This window comes from Callospermophilus lateralis, chromosome 4 (genome assembly GCF_048772815.1).
Source record: "Callospermophilus lateralis isolate mCalLat2 chromosome 4, mCalLat2.hap1, whole genome shotgun sequence".
In the NCBI taxonomy this organism is placed as follows: Eukaryota; Metazoa; Chordata; class Mammalia; order Rodentia; family Sciuridae; genus Callospermophilus; species Callospermophilus lateralis.
In genome coordinates, this window is record NC_135308.1 from 125,615,614 (window position 1) to 125,640,046 (window position 24,433).

The 24,433-nt window shown below is 34.2% G+C and overlaps 1 protein-coding gene and 1 pseudogene across 8 annotated transcripts in view; one reads left to right on the forward strand and one right to left on the reverse strand.

Moving 5' to 3' along the window:
- The window catches only part of Kcnc2 (potassium voltage-gated channel subfamily C member 2), a 181,505-nt gene that overhangs the window by 97,841 nt on the left and 59,231 nt on the right, over positions 1-24,433 (reverse strand). The gene's annotated exons all lie outside the window — the stretch shown is intronic.
- Positions 10,142-10,606, forward strand: LOC143397107 (protein tyrosine phosphatase type IVA 1-like; annotated as a pseudogene).

Consider the following 24,433-nt stretch of genomic DNA (forward strand, 5'->3'; position numbering starts at 1 on the left):
CTTTTCTTGTTATAATATCTTACATCTGGAAATATTAACATTACAGATTTTAAATGAGCATGAAATGATAAATAAAAATATTCCACAATCACAAAATTAACCCATGAAGGAAAATAACTCAAAATTAGCCAAAAAAGAGTAGTAAGTCAATTTGTGTTTAATTCTCTATGGTCTACAATAGAAATCTACTTATTTGGAGGTAGAAATATATTCAACATAAAATTATGTGTAAATGAATGTCTAAACAAGCCTTTTCTCTGCAGAAAACTGTGATGAAAGCTGTGTAAGGTTGAGAAGTTAAATTCTCACTAGCCAGTTTCATAGCTGGTGTGCAGGAAGAAAGCATGAAGTATACATTATCCTTTGTGGACCTCTCAAGGTTTCTCATTATTCCATGATTCCAACACCTAGCTTATAAATGAATTAAAACTTTAAGTCAACAAATACCCCCACTAAATAAATGTTCAAAACAACTGAGTATTTGGAGTACAAAAGTAATCTGTCCTTTTAAGTTCAAGCACTTACTCAAAGAAGGGACACAAAGAAAGCATAATTTGTTAAAAAGACAGCAGATCACATTCGTACCTTAGGAGTCGCAGATTTTTACATTTATTCAAGCCATATTCAAACTTCTTTGTTCAAGAGACCAAAACTAAATCATACCTGGAGTTTTGTAATTCAAATCCTACAAGAGGAAATAATAAGCATTCAAGCCTCAGAAGGGTTTTTATTCACTGAGAAGTGAATAAAAGGTCTAACCTCATTAATTTCATTTGGAAGGCATAAGGAGATGCATAGTATCATATACTGATGAGTGGAGAGACCCATTCTCTACTGATTTATGCTTTATTTCCAGTTTTCTCCTAAGAAGATACAATTAGCCTTTCACCTGCTAATCAGATGCATGACTTAATGCCTCTCAACATTTTGACTGACATTGATTAATGAGACTAAGTTTAGGTTGCTACCAAATATGAAAATATTCATTGACTTTTACAAGCCAAGAAGGTGGTTGGATAACCTGTTAAAGCATAGTTCATACTGAGTTTACCAAGGTGCCAACTTGAAACTCCTATAAACTAGTTATACTTACTCTGTCCAGTGGTGATGTGCTTCACCCCCAACGCCCATCAAGCTACTATGTCATAAAGGGGGTCCTGAGTCTCATATGCAAGTGAATGAATACAAACAAGCAGATCCACACTGTGGAATGGACTTCTCTTCAAGCACATGACACAGCCAGGAGCCAGGGCACCAATACATGATGGAAGATTTGTCCCTCAGCCAATCAGATTGACCACAATTGCCAAGTTAGCCTGGGAAATAAATCAGGCAAAAACCCAGGGTTTTGTTTTGTTGTGTTTCAATGGATGAAGTGACTAATGCTGAGCTTATCCTTCCCTACATTTAGTTTATCAAGGGATAAGTATTAAAAATGTATTCTTTCATTGGTTTTTATAATTTTTTTTTCTCTCTCATACATTCTCATTTCCTTAAAGTCAGGACTGTGCATATATACTCATTTGATTTTCATTCCACATTCTCGGCACACAAGAAGTATTCCATTTCACAACCAGAAATAGATGAAAGTGAGAGGGGAAAGCAGAAAAAGAACTAGGGGGAGAAATAAAATGATTTTCATCTCTTCCATGATGTGGATATCATGCAGGAAAATGATGGAAAGTGTTTTCTAGAGGGGGGGTGCTCCAAATGGCCATGGTGATCAGTATACCAACAAAATATTCATGAGATGATATGATGCCTAGGACCTTGCTGTACCTTAATATATTTTAGAAGGATGATAAATTTAGGACATATAGGTAATTTATGTATTTGCTTGACTGGATAAATATACAGAAATATATGCAGATATAAGTCTCATACACACTGTGCCAAAATCTTAGGTCTATATAACTATTTAAATTTTATGTAATACCATGATATGCCAGTAGCCTTAATCCAATCTATAAAATAGGTCTTTTTTATCTTTATCCTTTATGATCACCTGTCATGTTTTAAACATGGGAGGAATATCCTAATTAGTTCTGAAATGCTATTCTAAAATAGGTACTATATACACTATTCTAAAATCATGCATGTGTGTGCATGTGTGTGTGTATAAAATCACTAATAACATCACATTTTGAGTCTTAATTCATATGACTTTATGAAGAGGCATACATACATATTTCTTTCAAGTCCTTAGCCTCAATTATGTCGATCTCTTCTATGTTGCTTTAATACTCTCAATGGCAGCCATTATAACTATATATCAATCATGCATTTACTTGTTGTTCTTTTCAAGTAGTCCACGAACTTTTGAGAATTATTTCTGTTTATCTATCTCACTGCAGGATCTAACCTAGACTAACACAACAAAGATCAACAACTCTATGTAAAATAAATGAGTGAATGATGAAACTAAATAATCAAAAAGGAAAGACAGTGGAATGAATCTGACACAACTTTCCCATGTACACATATGAATACACCACAGTGAATCTCATCATTCTGTACATCCTCAAAAATTGATTTTTAAAAAACTTCCTACTTTGTGCTCACACCAGTATTAGGAAATGGAAGGATTATAAAGATTAATGATATCTAAGTTATATTCTTAATGTAGTTACAGAAAATATTATAGCATAGAAAGTGAGGGACACATCAAAAAGAAACGTGTGTAGGAATGTGGTTAAGAATTAATTCATTTTCACTGGTTTGGATGTTTAAAGCATGTGATCCATATTTGTAAAGGACAAAGTCTTTTTTTATCTCAGCTGGGTATCTTTACTTTTAGAATCATAAAGCATTGTCTTATCCTATGAAGGATCTCCTCATAGTAAAAACCAGTGTATATGCTCAATATAGTAAAATTAGGCAGAAAAACAAGATAGGGAAGAGCAGATTTAATCTTCCCTTTAGCTCACATCAGCTCACTGGCAATACTGAATGACCAACATCTGCCATTCACAGACAAATCAATCCCATCTGTTATGCCTCCTGAATTACTGCTATTTGGATGCTCCAATGCAATCGTATAAAATACCCTTCAGGACATAACTAGAATAAACATATGTGGAGAAAAGGCTTAAGGCCTGGGAGCAGTTATGGCACTTTATGTATTATCCACCAAAATGAGCAAGACTATATAATTACAAATTATCATACATGACAGAAAAAGTCAGCTAAAGCGCCTCAAATAAATACAAAATGACTCATCGCATGAAGAAGGAAACATTTTACAGGAAAGAGGACTACAGTTTTTATTGATATCTTGATATAATTGGGGGCATTCAAATTTTTCCCAGAAATAAAAAAAAGATGAACTTAATCATAATTTCTTATATATTTTCCCCAAAGTATACTTTATTCATGCTATTATTAGCAAAAGGATGCTTTTAAAAATTGTTGGATGATCAGAAATACTTTTTTTTTTATGCTACAGGACTACTTAAAACAGTAGTACATAGTTGTGGTTGCAGTGGATAGAAATGCTCCCCAAATAATATCTCCAGACTTGTAACTTTACATGTTCCCTTACTTGGTAAAAGATATTCTGCAAATGTAATTAAGGTTATAGGGCTTAAAACAGGGAGATTATCTTGGATCATATGGGTAGATCCAATCTGATCTCACGAGCTCTTAGAAGCAGAGAACTTTAGCTAAAGGCAGAAATGGCCAGAAAGAAGTTAGAGAGATTCAAAGCCTGAAAGAATAACGTATGCTATTATTGCTGGAATTAGACTCCATTGAAGAGGAGTCAGACAGACTCTAGGAGTAGAAACAGTTCTCTCTTAAGCAGCAGCCAATAAAACACAAGGGGAACTCTGTTCTACAAAACAAAGAATAAATTCAACTAACATCTCAGTGAGCCTGGAGGCGATTCTTCCCCAAAGATAGAGCTCAACTGAGGTGACACTTTAATTTTGATCCTGGGTGACCTTGAACAAAGATTCCAGTTAAGCCAATCTCTGTATAGACTTCTGACCCCTGAAACTATGAGGTAGTAAGTGGATATCATTTTAGCCACTAAGATCGTGGCAATGGATTACAGAAGCAACAGAAAACTTATACAGAAGCCGCATCTCTGAAATCAGACTTTCTGGGTTCAAATATCAGCCCCAACCCAGAGACATGATCTCAGAAAGATTACTCCTCTAACACAGGTTTCTTAAACTTTACAGCTGACTATAACTTCAGAAAAGTCATACCTCCACTTTAAGGCTCTGCATTTTCATTGGCAAAACTAAATTAACAAAAGCATATCTTCCTCATATATTTGTTGGGGGAATTGCTAATTAAGCACCAACTACCGCAAGCAAGGTGTTTACTTAGCACAGTGCTTCATATATAAATATGTGATAAACAAAAAACAAATATTAATTATTTCTATTTAATATTGCATTTTTGATATATTTAACTGGATGGCACTTTTATCTGAAATGTACTTTGAAATGTATTAAAAATAAGTAGATTGATGGATTAAAAAGGTTAAATAGACATGTGGCAAAGTATAATATAATGTGAATGGTAGAATTGAAGTTATGGGTATATGGATCTTTACTCTAAAACTGCTTTGGCTCACAATTTTTAATATAAAAATTATATAAAATTGGAATAAAACAAAATTAATGAATGCCAGGGGCTGTGGTTATAGGAAAAAATAACCTTATGTGGAAGTGAATCAGATAGTTGTTGTTAGCAACATTACATTTTGAAATGAACCCTGGGTTCCAGCACTACCTCCTTCCCTTGCTTTTTCTATGCCCTTTTTCTGCAATGCTAAGAGAATTAAATTATATCAGCAATGTAAATTCTCAGTGTAGTATAAAAATATTACACAACTAATAATTCTTCACAAAGTGATACATTAGTATGTTTTAAAATAGATTCATTAAGTCCAATGAAATGATTTCACCAAACGTATGAGAAAATGTAACATGAATTTCATAACAGCTCCCCCTACTAATGTACATCCCCTCACCCTTCTGGTTACTGAGCATTGCTTTCATTCCTTTCTCAATAATTGTCTCTCAAATTGACTTGCATGTCCTCAGCCTCATGGACATTTCATGTCTCCCATTACTGCCTGTAGGATGGGTATAGATGTAAATTCTCCCCACCCTGCTGACCTTTACCCTGATTGGCTCTGCACATTATATTAGCTGTGTGTGTTTTCTCAAATCCTGCTTTGACTGTACTCCCTGGTGCATCTGATTGTCCTCCAGCGAGGGAGGACTAAATGCAGGCGGCCAGTCGACCTTTACCTTTCTTGGTTTGTCCTGGTTGGGGCGTGCTCCCCCAATCTCTCTCCCGCAGGTCAGGAGAGAACAAGGGACTAAAAACCCCAACAAAGGTTTACTTAAATTAGCATTTTTTAAATTCATCTATAATAAATTGCTAGCTCCCCTAGATGAATTCGGGAAGTGATATTTCTAGTGTTTATGTCTGAGTGGTTATGATTGATTATTCACTATTTTCTTTAAAATATGCATTCTCACAGTCTGCTAAAATATAAAGAAAAAAAAATTAACCCAATGAACAATGTTTTTCATCATATGTAGAGAAGTATTGAGGAAACACATTGATTTGGTAAAGTTCAACTTGAACATAATTAGCAGAAATAGACTATATACTATAAACTAAATGCAAAAAAGTAAAAATGTTTTAAATTTTCTCCTGAAAGCACAACTACATTGCACACTTACCACTGAACCATTAAGTCCATGGTCCATGTATCACTGGGACCATGAAGATCAAGTCAGTAATCATTCTATATATAAAAAGATAACAGACATAAACTAAGTGAAGAAACTATATGCTGGCTCAACAGCATAATAACAAGCAATAGGTAGAGAGAACACGGGGAAAGCACAACTATAAGAAGGAACTGACTCTCAAAACTCTGTTAGCTAGCAAGTTGGGAAAAGTTTCATGGAATTAATATATTTACTTATATTTTCATTCTTCCATCATATTTTCACATGAAAAATAGCAAAACCAACATGGCTCAGATCTATTTGAAATTGAATTTAGTCTCTCTGCATTTCAACTAGATGACATTCTAATTTATCTCTGTATAAGTTAGATGGCCCATTCAAACATTGATTAGTGAGGATCATTTAGTAAAGAAATGAGGTGTTATTTATAGACGTGTGAAGAAGATTAAGGAAACCGATGAGATGAGTGATGGTAAATAACCAAGGAGCATTCATGGTGGAAAGTGAATACCATCCCTAGGCCTATGAGACAAATGAGGGTGACAGTCACCAGGGAGAGCTGTAGCTCTTCAGATGCAGCCTGTGTTCAAGGACGATAGCCATTGCCAATTTAAGATCCAGTGAGGAGAAAGACAGAGGAGTCAGTACAGACACCTCTGGTCTCCTGGTCTCCTGGCACTTGTTCCAACTGCAGAATTCTGCTGGGATACAGAGGGCAAAGAATGTAGCCCATGATAGACCTTCTAGAATATAAGAAAAAAGAAGGTGGAAAGAGGCTTGGAGAGACAAATAAAGACAAAAAAAAAAATGAAGATCTTTTCTATCATTCAATGTAATGCATTCTTTTAGAGAGAAGACTGGCAAAAAATATTAAAACATGGCACTATAGGAACTCCATACCAGTCTCCTGCAGTGGCTGAGTCAGATGGCTGGGTAATTCCCCTACAATTAACTGAACTAGGCCAGCCTTCCTCCAAGGTAATATATTAAAATATTGAAGTGGTCAAAGGGAACTGTTACCCATCTGAGGGGAAAGCATTCAGATTTTTTATCATTGAGAGTGATGTTAGGGTTTTTTTCATTCACGCTGATGGAGGATGTTCCCTTTAATTCCTAGCTTGTTAGGAACTTGTATTGTAGAGTCATAATTCCCTCCCTCCCTCCCTTCCTTCCTTCCTTTCTCTTCTTTTCTTTTCTTCTTTTCTCTTCTTTCTTCCTTCCTTTCTTTCTCTTCTCTGGCTTACTCTGCGAATATTATATTGTTTTCCTTTGTTATTTTGTTAATACAATGAATTGGTCAATTATATTGGTTTCCATGCTAAATAAATCTAATTTGGATTTCTAGAATTAAACCCAATGATAAAGTATATATTATGCTTTTTATATATTGTTAAATTCTATTTGCTAATATGTGATCATTATTTTCAAGTCTATGTTCATAAGTGATATTGATTTGTAGTTTTCATATCTTGTAAGACCTCTGATTTCAAATCACAGTAAAACCATACAATGAGTTAAGAAGCATTTCCGCTTCTTCTGCTTTTTGTAAGAGTTTTTGAAGAATTGTTATTATTTCTTTGAAAATTGTTTGCTAGAATCTACTAGTGGAGGCATCTAGGCCAGAGATTTTCTTGGCAAGAAAATTTTAAGTCTAAATTCAATTTCTTTAATATATTTGGGGATATTCACATTTTAAATTTATCTTTTATTTGTTCTAATTAGTTCTACATGACAGTAGACTGCACTTTGACACATCCTACATAAATGGAATACAATTTCTCATTCTTCTAAATGTACATGATGTATATGTACAGAGTAATAATGTCTGATTCATTCTACTGTCCTTACCCCCATACCATTTCCCCTCCCTTCACTCCCCTCTACCTAATAAAGTAAGTCTATTCTTCCCTAGCCCTATCCCTTATTGTGAATTAGTATCTGAATATCAGAGGAAACATTGGCTTTTGGTTTTTTGTAATTGGCTTATTATCAGCTCCATCCATACTGGCAAATGTCATCACTTCATTCTTCCTTAAGGCTGAGTAATACTCCTTTGTGTATATATAATGCATTTTCATTATCCATTCATCTGCTGAAGGACACCTAAGTTGATTCCATACTATAGTTATTGTGAGTTGAGCTGCTATAAACATTCACGTGGCTGTGCCACTCTAGTATGCTGATAACTTTTGGGGGTATAAACTGAGGAATGAGATGGCTAGGTCAAATGGTGGTTCCATTCCAAGTTTTCTGAGGAATCCCCATAACACTTAAATGGGCTCAATTCTTAACACCACAAAAGAAAAAAAAAAGTGAAAATGGGTTTGGAAAATGAAATTTGTAAGGCAGAAATCATAAACACCATTCAAGGAATTATTTCTACTATATTTTTTAGCTTTAATTTTCTTAAGAAAGGGAAATAATTAATTATATAACTATAACTAAATTAAACTACACAATTTATTTATATGACTTTATATAACTATAGATTATAATTATGATTTTACATAATTATATAATTTATATAATATTTATGTGATTATTAAATTAAATTATATAACTATATAATTTTAAAAGTCACCATGTAGCAATGAAAGATAAATTAAAAAGAAAATGATGAGAGGCAGAAACAGGAGAAAAATTATTGAAATGGTGAAGAACTGCATTTAAAAACAACTCTAGAAAGAGCTTCACTCTGCTGGGTATTCCACTGAATTTGAAAAACAACATGAAAAAGTTGATGGTGATGCTGGGTTTTGTAGCTTAAGAATATAGATGATGATTTTTTTTAAAGCATAACAGTAAGAAAAGCATAAAGAAGAGGAATTTTTATGGAGAAAGAAACTAAATATATCACATTAGGGTAAGGTAAGGTGGCTATATGACATCCAACTAAACATGTTATGATCCCAAAACATTTCTCTTTGACATTCACAGCCACTATATTTTATTTGGTAATCCTACATTTATATAATAGAAAGAAATTGAAATTTGGCAATCCAGTGATTTTTCATTCCTTCTAAACTTATCTAAGTCATCATCCACATGTAACTTTCATGTCATAATAATTGCCCAGTTGTTGGCTCTCCTGTTTGAATTGAAGCACAATTTAATTCTGGATCCATCAAAAATCTTTCTTGAAACTAGTGCAGATCTACTTCTTTCATCTTTCTTGAGTCCCTTTGTGAAGTTCAGGCAGAAGAGTCAGGATGCTTGCAGAGAATGTTAACATCTTTGAAGAAAAAAAATTAAAAAGTGACTTTTACTTAAGTAGATACTTACACAAAAGTTAACATAGAATTTTAAAATAAGCCCTTCTCTTCCCCTCTTGTTAGTGGGAAAACTACATTTTCATTGAAATTCTGGATAAAAATAAAATAAAGACTGTATGATAGAGGATAAATAATATCTCAAACTGCAAATTTTCACTGTAAGTTAAGACCTGCTTCAGAATTAGCTTCCTGATCCTGATCTATACTTTTGTCTCTTATCAAAGGAAAGTGAGTTCAAATTATACTGAAACCAGAGTACAAAAACCTTTTCCTGACTTCTCAACCATTCATTTCTTGTTGCAAACCTCCTTTAAAGATTTTCAACATGTCTAAAGCCCATGGAGACATCCATCCACAAATAATGACCTTTTAAACAAATAATGAGAATTTCAGTAGCACTGCATTCATAATATCCAAGAGAGAAATTTTTGTTTTTTTATTTTACTAGCTTTTACTCTTCCAAGTTCTTCAACTACCTAACAAAACAAGCATTTTTTTCAAAGTTATAAATGACTTCCTGACTTTATCCATTATTAAAAGAAGTAGATTTAGATTTATTCTCAGTAATAACACTTATTAAATTAATATTTTCTTTTTTAAAGACTACATAAGAGGTGCACCTGCTGCCACCTGCATTGCCACCACTTTGGGACCGGCTGTATGATTAGGTCACAATCTTCAATGAGTAAACATATTCCTCAGTTCTGTTGTGTTCTTGGTCACACATTTATGCAGTTTCTGAAGGGCAGTGGAGATTACAGACATAGCATGACCTCTTTGCAGACAAGTGAACTGTAGAAATTCATTACTACTCCACCAAGAGGCCCCCATAAGAGTGGTTAACCTGGACACAGACCTATTAAATTGAAAATCCACTGAGCATTTTACAAGAGTTCTGACCTGGAAGGGGTAAACCTCAGTGCACTTCCTTTCTATTGCCTCAGTATTACTGGATTAAAGAATTGCTGCTTCTTGTTAGGAGGCTCACTTCATTTCCCATTACTCCCAACTTCATACTCAAAGCACTGAGAATATCAAGTGGAGTATATTGAAGTAGACTTCAGTTACTTTGCATCATTTGCATCATTTCTGTATTCAGGTTTTTAAATTCTTTTATAACCCTATTGAGTGTTTTTTAACTAAATTAACATGGCTCTAATGAACCACCCTGCTCCTGTGGAAGTTGTGTACAAGAACAAGAGATTTCTTATTACACACAAACCAACCAAAGCAACCTTGTGAAGTAACCTATGACACTACTCTTGTGAAGAAAGAAGGCATCCATGTTCCTGATTGGCCTTTTGATGATGGTGCACCACCGTCCAACCAAATTGTCCATAACTGGTTAAGTCTTGTAAAAATTAAGTATTGCGAAGAACCTGCTCGGTGTATTGTTGTTCATTGTGTTACAGGCCTTGGGAAAGCTCCAGTGCTTGTTGCCCTGGCATTGAATTGAGGGAGAAATGTAATATAAAGATGCTGTACAATTCATAAGACAAAAGCGGTGTGGAACTTTTAACAGCAAGCAACTTTTGTATTTGGAGAAGAATTGTCCTAACATGCGGCTACGCTTTAGACTCCAATGGTCATAGAAACAACTGTTACATTCAATAAAACTCGGGCACCTGATGCTATTGCCTTGGAAGTGGAACTTAAGACAGTACCTAACTTGTAGTACATATCAGACAGCATGTTGGCGTGGTGAATAAATCTGATGAAGCTTCTGTAGGAGTATTGGAAAGCAGTTTGACCAGGCCACAATCTTGACAGAATTTCAATCTCTAAGTTTGGGTTATGATCAACTTGTTCAGACACTTAGCAAAAGATTCTTGCTGTTCACAATTTAAAATGTGCTTATCATTTGTAACAGTTGACTTTTTTTTCCCCTGAAATCAAGGAGTACAGAGTTAATATCTTTAAATCCATTTCCATGCCCGAATCTTACATAAGAAATTTAGAAATATTAGGTGCCAAAATACCCAGCACAATACTTACATATTTTTAGAATCATACAAAACCAAAATTCCAGAAACTAAGAACACTCTAGACCTTATGTGATTTATCCCTTCAGTCATTTCAAACATTATAGGGCCTACATGATTATTTGCCTGCTCATTTTATGTTTACATCTCCCACATTCATACATCAGGTTTACTTTTACCTATTGGGGTTTTTTGTTTTTGTTTGTTTTGGATTTGGTTTGTTTGTTTGTTTTGTTTGTTTAATTTTTACCAAGTCTTACAGCAATTATTTAATATCTTTCTATAAGTCTAATTTTTTGCTGTTATGGGAAACCGCCATTTTGAAAACCTAAGTTTTTACAGAAGCACATGTCTTTAAGTCTCCAGACAAAAAAAAAAAAAAAAACTTTACAGTTAATTTAACGTTTGCACCCTGAGGAGCAACTTAACAGGGCCGGCCTGAAAAAAAAAAAGGGGGAGGGGGCTCTTAAATATTTTTAGTAAAATGTTGCCTTTGTCTCATGCAGAACCTGTAGAATATATGCTCTTTAATTTAGTAAATATTTTTTAAAAGTTAGAGATGCTCTGTTATTGTAGCTAAAACAATTCTTAATGATAAAAGTTCTAAAAAATTTTTTTCATAATCATCAGAAGTTGTTTACCAACTCCTTTTTTTTTTTTTTTCCGGTTTGAAGTGTGATTTTTTTCTTTTATTCCCAACCTCTTATTAAAAAAAAAAAAAAAAAAAAAAGTTTGAATTTCTGCTGATTAATTGAGCAGGCATCTAATATTTTATCTGCCTTTTGAGCTGTGTAACTTAATATTTGTATACTTGATAAGTTTGTTTTATTATGTAATTGATAAAATGGTGATGTGTATTAATGTTAGTTCAACCATATGTTTATACTGTCTGGGAATATGTGGTTATAGTTCTGTGGGAAAAAAATAATTTGTCAATGTTCACCAGCTTGAAAAACTTAGTGCAAGAGCTTAAACATCTAAATAAATAATGAAATGCAAAAAAAAAGACTATATAAGAGCTAACAATTTCAAATCAAGTAATCCAGACACATTTTATGGATGAGGAAAAGATTTTTATTCAATAGAAATCTTTTATATTTGAAAATATCTTGAAGATCTGACTACTAGATAAAGTACAAATTGAGAAATGTGTAACTGAAAAATATGTTAACTGAGTACTTGATAATGACTGAGTAACGTTTGTATGGGTAATCTGTAAACTCGTAGAGGTACAGTGGCATTACTTCGCCATCAGTCAGGGAAGGTAAACATCCACTGAATTTCTAGAGATTTCCAGGAGTTGAAAATTTACAAGAATCCCTTAAAACCAACTCTAAAACTTACCCTAAGACTTGCAGGAAAACCTTCCTCGTACATCCATTCATATTTCTAAAGTAGAATTCGATACCTTCCTTTAGTTTTCCTTCAGTTGAGATGACTAACTAAATACCTCTACTTTCTTTGTAAGAGTTCTTCATCAATTAAAGACCAGTTATTAAGGTCCACCTGTAAATTTAGTTAGCATTGAAGGCACTCTTTGAAAGTTAGACAGTGGGGGAAATTGTCCAGTGAGAAAGGAAGTACATAAGACACAAAATAAAAGAAATGGATTCTGGTTCTGGTTCTAGATAAACTTAAAAATATTTTAATTTTTGGATAAGACAAAGATTTAATTCATCAAATAAGTATTATACAACATTTACCTATGCAAGAAACTATACCATAGCAATGGAGTAATGAAACAGACAAGGTTCTTGCTTCAAACAAAATAGTGGTAATGAGCAAAAGTGATCATTGGTGGAATAAGATGTCACAGTACCTATCAGAGGGGGTTAGTTAAAAGTTATCCTGTATTCCTCAAAAGTGTATAATGATATGCAATATGTATAAAAACCTGAAACATTTCACATAGATTAAAAGTAGTCTGCCTATTATTGTTTTTGAAGGTGATTAAAATGTACATCAGAGAAGACATTCGGCATTTGTTTTTTGGGATTGGCTAACTTCATTTAGCATAATCTGCTCTAATGCCATCCATTTCCCTGTTAGAGTCACTTCACAGGTCAGTCATTATCCATTTAAATTTGTATAGTTAAAATTAAAGCATAATGAACTGCCTATGATGATATTAAGTGAATGCATGCCTAATAAAGTAATTTCATACTCCAAAGATATAATTATGTTGCATTTTCTACTCACACCATGAAGGCCGATGAATCATATGGAGACACACAGGCTTCTTTGCAGCACAGAAGGGATGTCTGGATTCACCAAAACGAGAATAATATGGTTCAACTGAACATAAATTATTCCTTTTAATGTGATGTTGGGATCACAGAAAAATAGGCATGGCAGTTTTTGTTATGACTTGGAAGTGCTTAAATGTCTAAGTGTTGGAAGATGTTTTTACGTACCACTAATTTTTATAGTAATGTTACTGGCCCCAACATCTACAGATCTACCAAGGGAAAGAGAACATTATTATTCCATTATTCTCTTTTCATAGATGAGTCAAATGTTACATTCTGCAAAGCAATAAGATTTGAAACTCTTTTAAAGCAGTTGTTATCAGCCCTTCTAGAAACATCTATTCACAGATAATTAATTATATAATTATATGTATAATAAGGTTTCCTAAAACCTACTTTTTTTTTAAATTTGTTTTAATGAGTTACACATGACAGAACAATGACCTTGACATATCATACATTTGAATCAGATGGGATATAATTTCTCATTATTCTGAGTGTACAGGTTGCAGAATCACTTTGGTCATGTAGTCACGTATATACACACAGCAATAATAATGTCTATTTCATTCTACTGTCCTTCCTTTCCCCCCTTCTCCTCCCCTCCCCTCCCATCACTTCTTTCTACACAATCTAAGGTGACACAATTCTTTTTTTTTTCTCACATCTTCATACATGTATTCTGTATAACAATGAGGTCTCCTTCCATCTTCCATGCAATTCCCTTTCTCCTTTCCTTTCCCTCCTACCTCTCTTCCCTATCTAGAGGTAATCTTCTTCTCATGCTCTTCCTCCCTACCCCATTTTGAGTCACCCCCTTTACATCAGAGAACACATTCGGCATTTGTTTTTTGGGATTGGCTAACTTCACTTAGCATAATCTGCTCTAATGCCATCCATTTCCCTGCAAATGCCATGATCTTGTTATTTTTATTGCTGAGTAATATTCCATTGTGTATAAATGCCACATTTTTTTTTATCCATTCATCCATTAAAGGGCATCTATGTTGGCTCCACAGTCTAGCTATTGTAAATTGTGCTGCTTTAAACATTGATGTGGCTGTGTCCCTGTAGTATGCTATTTTTAAGTCCTCTGGGTATAGACCGAGAAGAGGAATTAGCTGGGTCAAATGGTGGTTCCATACCCAGCTTTCCAGGGAATCCCCATACTGCTAAAGCCTACTCTTAAAAACAGTTTTAGCATAATATGCAATGCAATGTACATTTGCAAGTAAAAAAATCATATTTGCTTTAAATGTTCCACAATTCTAATTCAAGCTAGAGCTCTCCCTAGTTAGTTTAATTAACCAGGTTTTAAATGATTATAATTACATTCATAAAAAAGAATGACTTTTAGTAAATTCATTTATGACCAATATGATATCATTTTACTCTAAATAAATACAAAATATTTTCCTATTTATACTCTCAAATGTTATATAGCCCAAGTCACTAAGCCAAGATTTTATTGATTCTTATGACTTAGGATACAAATTCCTGTTCCCTTCACAATCCTTATCCATAGTTACACAGCAAATGGAAATCAGTTCAGGACAAAACAGATGGAAAATAGCTTAGTTCATTAGGCAACATTCCAGGTGTTTGTTTCTGGAAAAAAGTGTAAGAAAAAAAGAAAAAAAAAAAAACACTTCTGAATCCCTGACCATTATGTATTCACAGCTGTGTGTGGATTCGATAATGATGGTAGTTAAAGTAATGTGTCCCTGTTTGTTATAGGGCTGTTCTGTGTTATGTCAATCACAGATTTAAACATTTGCTACATGAAGACTCAATATACAACTTTCTTAATATTGCCCTTAAGTTCTTTCTAGATAAAATAAGAGAAACAGACAGTTAAATAAATGCCTATATCCAAACTCTACTTTTGAAAATAAATGTTTTTAGTCAAGAGGGATTTTATAAATCAGTATATAATATTTATATTATAATAACAGTTCTGTCATTGCAGACTTTCTAATGAAATTTTATTATTGAAACTCAAACAGAGAAATGTAAGAGCATTCTATATTAGTTCTCTGACTAATGGCCTCCTCTCTCTCCTTCACACCGTACAGAATTGGTGACTATAGCAATGGATGTAATTCTCTGCCCACTTATTCCTTCAGATCAATGGTTCTCTTAGCTCTTTAGAATAATAGTTTCATTATAAGTTCCATCTCTAGTCACCAATCGTGTGGTATATTTGTCACCTTACATGAACCCTGAACATGACCATCCTCTAATTTAAGGCGCTCTCTTTCTTTGACAGGTTTGTAATCTATTGAAGAAGAGTTAAGAGTATTTCATTCTGTACATCACACTTACCCTCTACTCCTTTTCTCTAATTTCAGAGCAAAGGTGCCCTTCCAGTTAAAATTAATCCTTCAATTTAAACACACAATGCAAAGTCTCTCATATCATCTGGACTCCACTCCATCTATTAGTTTTTTTTTTCTCTACATATATAACCTTTCTGTCCAATCTCACCTGCTCTGCAGCCTATAATTAAACCCAGGTCTCTCCCATTCTTTACAATTAAGCAGTCTTTGCTTTATTCTGAATGCTCCCACCAGAGCATTCCCAGGCACCCTGACTTTATCTCCTCTTTCCTTATCCATCAAACCTGTAAATACAGCCACTGTAGCAAATCTTCCAATTTCTCCTCTCCTAACCTTTCTTCAACCCACTTACAAGTAGTTTCTCCTGAAAATTGCTTTGCTGAAGTCACATGATTAACATTTGCTAAATCTAATGGTCAGTTTTAGGGCTTCCTTTTTTCCCCTTCTCTTTGGCTCTCAAACAACTGCATCACATACTCTTTCCCACTTAATTGATTGTTTCTTTTCAATCTCTGTCAGTGATTTTCTGTTTTTGCTTATGAATACCAATTCCTCAAGGATTTCGTCTTCAATTCTTTTTGCATAATACTCTGCAAATATCTCTTAGAAAATTTCATATAATGTATTGATACATATATTTTAACTAATATATATGTTTATGTATGTGTGTGTGTATATATGTATATAAACATGTATATGTACATATAAAGACTTTTTATAAGTCTACCTGTAATATATCTTTTATAATAAAATTCTTTATCAAGCCAAAGAAGAAATGGACTAATTATGTTAGTTATGAAATTATGCTGTACGTTATGAAAAAACAAGATGGAAGAAACTTGATGGCATAATCACATCCATTAATAATAGGAGTAGTAAATATTTTCTCTCAAATAACTGTACTTATGTGGATCTTAATGATTAAATATTTCAAAACAGATCATCCATATGTCTGAGTGAGGAAAACTTTAGAGTCAATATGACATCTGAGACCAAAAAAGGATATAAATAAGACATAAAGTCAAATTAAATTCCCTTCCTTATTTCACACTTCCCACAAATATTAATCACCATCACATATTCTAGAGACTTCAGACTTGGAAGGAACAAAGTACCAAAACCTCTGATTTGATCTTAATACATAAAAGTGTGCTTTCTAGCAGTGCACATCTTATTTCAGTAGCTACCAAAAACAACAACCAAAAAAATACAGAATTGAGTTTGTTTCCTAAAGAGAAAAATCTAATTCATCAAGATTCTGAACACCACTGAAAGCCCACTGTGGGAACATAGTGCCTGCTTAGAAGGGCTGTCGTTAGTCACCTGTCACACGTGGTGTGCCGTGGGGTTGACTGACTCAGGGGTATTGACATTAACAGACTCCGGCTAATTCTGTTTTTTAAATAACACATACAGGTTTAATTGTAATATTTTCTTTCCAAAATTAATTTTCAACTTGTGAATGACAAATCTGTGAAATAGTTGAGCCAAAAAATTCCCATTTGCACATTCACACTTTCTGAGATTAAGGTTGACTTACTAGTTAAATCTCTGGAGTATTTCTTAACTCCAAAGCATAGCACCTCTGAATTTCTTGATGTTGTATTTTGCTTTTAAGAAAGGTGAAAAGACCACTGTAAACAGACTCATTCATTGATCTTGTACCCACAAAGTACTCCACCACTAATTGTTCTCACTGACTTTAACTTTGGTCTTTTACTGTCTACTTTTTTGAGATCCACGTGACTGCCTCTGTTCTCTTTAGAATTAAAATAACCAACTCACTTCGCTTCATTCTGCCACACAATAAAGCATTCATTTCAAGCATCCAAGTTGGCCCAGATAAAATAATAAGGCCATGCCTTGGAAGTGAAATGAAAAAGAATAAAACATGAACTCAAATTCTAGCTCTTCCTCACTGGCTGGGAGACCAGTGAGCAACGCTGTCTTGAAAGCTGCAGCAGGTGGAAGCATGTGGCAACCAGGAGAGAGGATACGAATTCTTCTTTTAAAAGGAGCTCACACTTGAGTGCAAAGTTTTCTCACACAAAGCATTTTTGCATGACTTTACTTCAATTATGACTGTTGTTTCATATTCATAAATATTACCCACACTCTGTCTTTCTGCTTTTTCTCTAAGTATGTTTTCTGGTGGTGACTGTTATAACTCGTCTGCATCAAAGTCTTAGAAGACATATGTCAAAGCTATCTCTTCAACTATAAAATAAAATAATATTTGACTCAGGAAAGATGAGTCATACTTTTACTTAGAAGTTTTTCTGAATTCCTGGAGCATCTTGTGAAATTACAATTTTTAGACTTTTTTTTTTCTTCTAAACCTGCTGATTAATGAAGTACCTATAGTAAAAGAAAAATTAGAAGCATATTTGAGCTATAGATTCCTCATAGGTAAAACCGAGATCACAGTATCCTCCTTAAATGATTCACAAGATTGATGATGGTAGGGGGTGGTCAATGAAAATACATGTTATCTATTGCTACATAAGAAACTATCCTAAAATGTAGGAGTCTGAATAAAAACCACATATTAACTCAGAATTCTACAATTTGGACTATGGTTAGCTGAGAAGTTCTAATGGTCTCTCTTGTGGTCACTCCTCAGGTGAATCTAATGGGCTTGGATGATCCACAAGGGTCTCACTGGCATGTCTGATGGTAAACTGGGGCTGATGTTCACAGCAGTTCTGTTCTTCACATGGCTTCTCCAGCATGTTATGAGAAGGCAAGCCATAATATATAGCCGTCTATCAAATCTTTGCCTATATCATATTTATAAATATCCAGTTAGAGAAAATTCAGTCTTAGAAAAGTTGAGTAATTTGCTTAAGGCTATGCAGTTGCACTGTGGATGCCTGAATTCAAATTCCAGGTCACACTCTAGAAGCTGAGTACCTAACCTTTCAATGAACATCCTATACAATCTCCATCAAAAAATCCTGTAAGGGAGTTTTGGCCCCTATGTTGTAGATGAGGAAACTGTAGCTTAAAGATCTTGTTTAAAACTCTCACCATAAATAGCAGATCAAAGGCTTGAACCTGGGCTGAGGATGTGGCTCAAGCGGTAATGCGCTTGCCTGGCATGCGTAGGGCACTGGGTTTGATCCTCAACACCACATAAAAATAAAAAAAATAAAGATGTTGTGTCCACCAAAAACTAAAAAATAAAATATTTAAAAAATTTGCATGCTCTCTCTCTCTCAAAAAAAAAAAAAAAAAAAAAGACTTGAACCTAAGATGACAATATGACATCAGAGTGAAATAAAAAGTTAGTAAGTCAACTGTAATCCCAGAAAGTGCAAATGTGTAAATGGTATTTTTGTTGTTGTTGTTAAACTATTTAGTACGACAAAACCTGTATACTACACAATTTATATAGCCCTGAATATATGCTCTCACTGATCAACTACCACTTAATAAGCACTCTCTAACATGACAATTCACATCCTAAACTTGGTGACTTAAAACAACAGTCATTTATTTTGCTCACAGACCTCAGTTTGGAGAGAAACAGGTCTTTCTGCTCCATGTGGCATCAGCTGCTGGAGGTTTAAGTGGACACGAGAATCCACTTTCATGATGGTCCACTCACAGTTGAAAATCAGTCAACTGGGAGTCAGCCAAGGATTGGCTAGGGTCCTTCACCCTCTCTTTGTGAGCCCCTTCAAGGATTGCTTGGACTTCCTCCTGGCATAGTAGCTGAATTCAAAAGGCAAACATCCCAAACAACCACATAGAGGCTGGTCTGTCTTTTATGACCAGTCAAGCAGGGAAGTCACACAGTCACACTTTAGGACAGTCACAAGTTTAAAGGAAGGGAGCACAGAGCAGAAAAAAAGTGTTTAGATACTAAAATAACCATTGCACTCATTTTACTTTAAAAGCTATAGTACTTTAACCCCAATTAATAACTTTTGGCCCCTCCCTAATTCTGGAATCTGAGAGCTTGTACAAAGTGCTTCATGATGGGTCAGCCTCAGAGGCCAACAGAAATGGTGATATTAAAAGGCTATTATCCTGGAGGTCAGCAGAACCAAGATCTAATTCCAAAAGAGTCAAGCAACTTCTTGTACAATTAAAGCCTCCATAGACTTCAGCTCCCTCATCTATAAAGTGAAGGAATGGGTCTAGGTGACCTCCAAGTAATTTGTTGTGACTCAATTGACTTGTCCTTGATCTGTTCTCCTGCTCTTATGTCTCACACCTTATACTCTAGTGCCCAGCCAGACACAGAATGTTTTTTTTTTTTTTGCCTCTGAAAATCCACTCTGTGAACAGACCCTCATACCTGCTGCTGCCACCCTCTCTGAGGACAATCTGCCATCAAGAACTTCTATGCAGTAGCACTTTCTCCCTCAGCTAGGGCGAGTGACAGGGAAACACTAGGTTTGGTCACTGATCTGAATGTGATTGTAGCTACCTGCTGCTTCTGAAGACTGACTTCTTATGGTCTTATTTTCAAACTTGAGCCCTACATTCCTATTCTTGGAGTAACAGACCCTGTCCTTGATCCTAAGCTCTCCTTGAACTTCATCTAAGGAAAAAGATTTTAATAGAAGTACCTGATCTTCTGACCTGGAATTCCTCATTGCCATCTGGTCCTTGGTTCTCACATTTGTTCTTCATGATTTCATCTTTTTAACAAAAGCATCCAATAACTCCATCTATTTTTCACCTTGATTTTTGCTTCCATTGGCAAAAATAATAACAGAACCTTTCCACAAAATCTTCTGTAAGCTCAAAAACTCTTATTATGTATGGTATGTTTTGATGGGAGTTTTAACCAGACATATAAAACTAATTTAAATGTCAGCAATATTTTTAAAATGCATAGAGGCATACTCTTCATCTGATAATAAAAATGATATGCAGAAGGTAAAGAATCATTGTGTGGGAGTAAAGATTGCCTAAGAAAACATTGCAATTCCTGGTGAATACTCACTTTATATGACTGACACTGCATTAGTAATCATAATAGTTTCACTTGTCTCTGAAAGGGAAGAAAAGCAGAACATAAATTTTATTGTACAAAGACAGATTCATCAAGTATATTGCTTGATGAGAGTTAACCATGATGTAGTTAAAAAAATTATCATCTTCTTTTTAAATGAGTGTGTCAAAAGTATCTATGGGGCATTAAATATTCTGAAATACAAATTATTGAAAGACATAGATAATATCATTAAAAATCTTTAAAATGCAACACAGTAGCAATCATCCTGCATTTGCATTGTTGTGATAAAGCAGATAGATTCAGTGAATGGGTAAAATATTGTCCCACCAGTACATTAGTATTTTATTTGTTAATTTATTAAACAGTGGTGACCGTGAAGAATTAGGGCTACTATAATTGCAAAACATATTTTTACAACACACTGAGAAGACACTCCACAGTTCCCTCACCAATTTAACCTCTCTTTATTCTTACATAGACTATTTCATAAATACTTAAGCCCTGTAAATACTTTATAGACTTCTTTGGACCCTCAAAGTCCAGCTGGTATTTCAATTGCAAAATGTCCCTGGTGAATGGCCTCCTCCTTTCAACATAAACACCACATCACCAAGATCCAGCAAGCAGTGTCTCTCTATTTTCTAAAACTGTGCCCACAGCTCCTTGCCAACTCCAGTCCCATTAAGCCTACACTACTACGGATGAGAGAGTCAAGGGAAAGGCTTTTTACAGAAGTCCACCACAGAATTCATGCAAATCCATTGAAAAGTTCCGATCTTCAATGTGTTTGTAGTGGAAAAATTACTGAACCAGAAAGCTAAAGCCTCGCCTTTAGCTGCGATCCAATTGCAAATCCAGAACCACACCATATGCCTGCCCACCTCAATCTTCTCATTCTCAAGCTGCAGGGGTTGGGCTGTCTTGCTTAGTAACAACTCTGGATCCCTTCCACAGAAATAAGCACCTAAAGCCATTACATTTTCTGGTAAACAGTATAATATATGTGTTCTAAGGACTTTTATGGGGGATGGGACTTAAATGTGAAATATTTCAAGAATGAATACTTAAGGGCCCATCCAAAATTAATGTATAATAATATTGTATTATATTTCTTTCAAGTCTTTTGTTGTGGTGGTGTAGTTTGTTTAAGAAATAACACATTACAGCTATAGCTTAAGTCTTGCTGTCTCACTGGTTTTTCCTTTCTCACCAGAGATAATCACTATCTTGTAATAGACGTATTCTTTTTCCTATGCAGGGATTTTTAACTTATAGATATGCCCACAAAAAAGAGATAGAATTCATGTTACTTTATAAATGGATATAAATGACACATCTTTTGATGAGTAAAACGATTACCAGGCTTCTGCAAGTGCCTGATGTATCTCAAGGATAAATCCCTAGAAACAGCTATTAATTCACAGGTTATGTACCCCTTCCCTTCAGTAAATATTGATGCATTAATCTGTGAGCAATTGTAATAATTTTCACTTCCACCAACATCTTGCCAATGATTATCATCATGAACGCATTAACTGGTTTTGATGTATTTGCAGCGGAGCCACTAAGTGGTTTAATTTGTATTTCCCTAGGAAATAGTTTTCACTGTCTCTGTGTATGGGGTGCTGTGGTCTGAGCAAGAGAGACAAGAACGCCGTATAAACAAAATAAAAAGTACGAAGTGTTAAAAAGGAAAAAGGATTATTTACAGAAAACTTTTATACTAAGAAAAGTCACACAACTGGAGATGTAATAGTTCAGCAAGTTTGCTGACTATACTTTCAATACTTGAAAATTCCTAACATCTCTATAAAAATTAAATGTTAATTTTTATTTTAATATTTTTAAATAAAAATTACACTTTTGTTAATAATAGCATTGAACACAATGTGGCACCTAAGGGATAAATAAAATGTGTGCAAGACACAATGAAAAACATTAAACTTTATAATAGTTTTAAAAAATGAACTCAATAAATGGGGAGAAAAATATTTTTCATGGGAAAGAAAAAAATCTATCTTACATTAATCTATAATTCCAGTACCACTCTGACCACTATCCAAATAGAGTTTTCTTAAAATTGTACTATTTTACTATTCATAAAAAAGGTTATGTCTTTCACTAAACTAGGCTATGATCTAATTGATTTAAAGTCATTTCACATGAAAACAAAATTAAAACAACTCAAGAAATAATAGGTTATAAAAGATGAAAATAAGGAATAAAAGCTATATTCATCCTAGAAAAGAATTTGCAACTACAGTGATGAAAAAAAAATGCTTATGAAGTTAACATTGGGCTTAAAATTTTAGGCAAAAGTTGAATAGATGGGAAAGAAAATAAATGCATTCCTGTAAGCTGAAAGAGCCTGAACAGAGAGCATAGCCATGATCAAGACCCCAAGATCATGGTCTTGATCATCTTACCTGCTATTCCCCTAGTCTCCAGGGGAATAGCAGGTAAGAGCCCAGGGCTTACTTCACCACATTCAAACATTTCAAACTCCGAACTCCAGCCAAGAAAAGACCAAAGTAACCTCGTTTTCAGATAACCACAATATATAGCAGTTTGTAATGGGGAAGATATTTCTCGAGCAACATTCAAAGTTTAGGATTTAAAGGACAAATATAAAAAAATATTATAATCCAACCTGTAAACACCAGACTTAGGAGCTTGGATTTCATTATAAACACAAAAATTAGAAAAACTTTATCTGTAGTTTAAAAAATTGATTGGAAAAAAAAAGATGTCAGGTACAGAGACACACTCCTGTAATCCTAGCAATTCAGAAGTCTCAGGCAAGAGGATTGCAAGTTTGAGGACAGCCTCAGCAACTAAGATATTTTCTCAAAATAAAACATATTTTTTAAAAGTTGGGTGTGAGGGCTGGGGATATAGTCCAGAAATAGAATTCTCCTGGGTTCAATCCCCACTACAGCAAAGAAAAAATCTGGTGAAAAACACGGTACCGATCAAGAATACTTAGCATTCTTTAAAATAATAGAAGAGTCAAAAGTTCCCAGCCTAAAAATATGAAAAATGTTGGCAGAAATGGAAATTCTAACTACCCTGATTTGATCATTACACCTTGCATACACGTATTGAGTTATTACATTGTACTCCACAAATATGTACAAATATTATGTATCAATTAAAAAAGAAAAAAAATATCTATAGCATCCTGGTTGTAAATAAGACAGCACATCTCCGCTTTCGCTGTCTTCTTCTCCCACAATGTAAATATGTTAAAACATCATACTGAACTTCATAAATACCTAAAGGTATTATTTGTCACTAAAAAGAAAATAACATTTTTTCAGAGATGGCACAATATCCTCCAAGAAATACAAATCTATGACTCATTGTCACATGCAAATTTGACAAAATCCAAATTTTATCCTTTTCATGCCTAGTAAAAAAGTAATTGGGATCACCTCCACCCAAAGGGACAGAGGCCAGCCTGCTGCTAATTATATAGCTGATAGAGAGCAAATGTTTCATTTTTTTTTTCTTCTAGATACATTACTATTATTATTTTTGCCTTTTTACTTAAGTCATTTGAATAAAAAACTAATTTTTTACTATAGTATATCAATATTTCCTTTTGGAAGATTAAAATGACAAATAATGTGTATTTATGTTGTATTTTATGGTAAAATATTCTTCCTTTTTCATTTGCTTTTACTGAAAACATAATGAAATGCTCATTGCCAATCATTGCTGGAGTTTTAGTTACTTTGCAAACTTTGACCTAATTTCTTCAAAGAATTTCAAAACTTGTTTTCGACTTGATATCCCCTAATATGTATCTAGGAAGTAAAGAACTAGTCAACATGCCCAATTCAGTACTTGTTTCTGTTGTTAGTATCATTTGGTCTCAATTCCAACCCAACATTGTG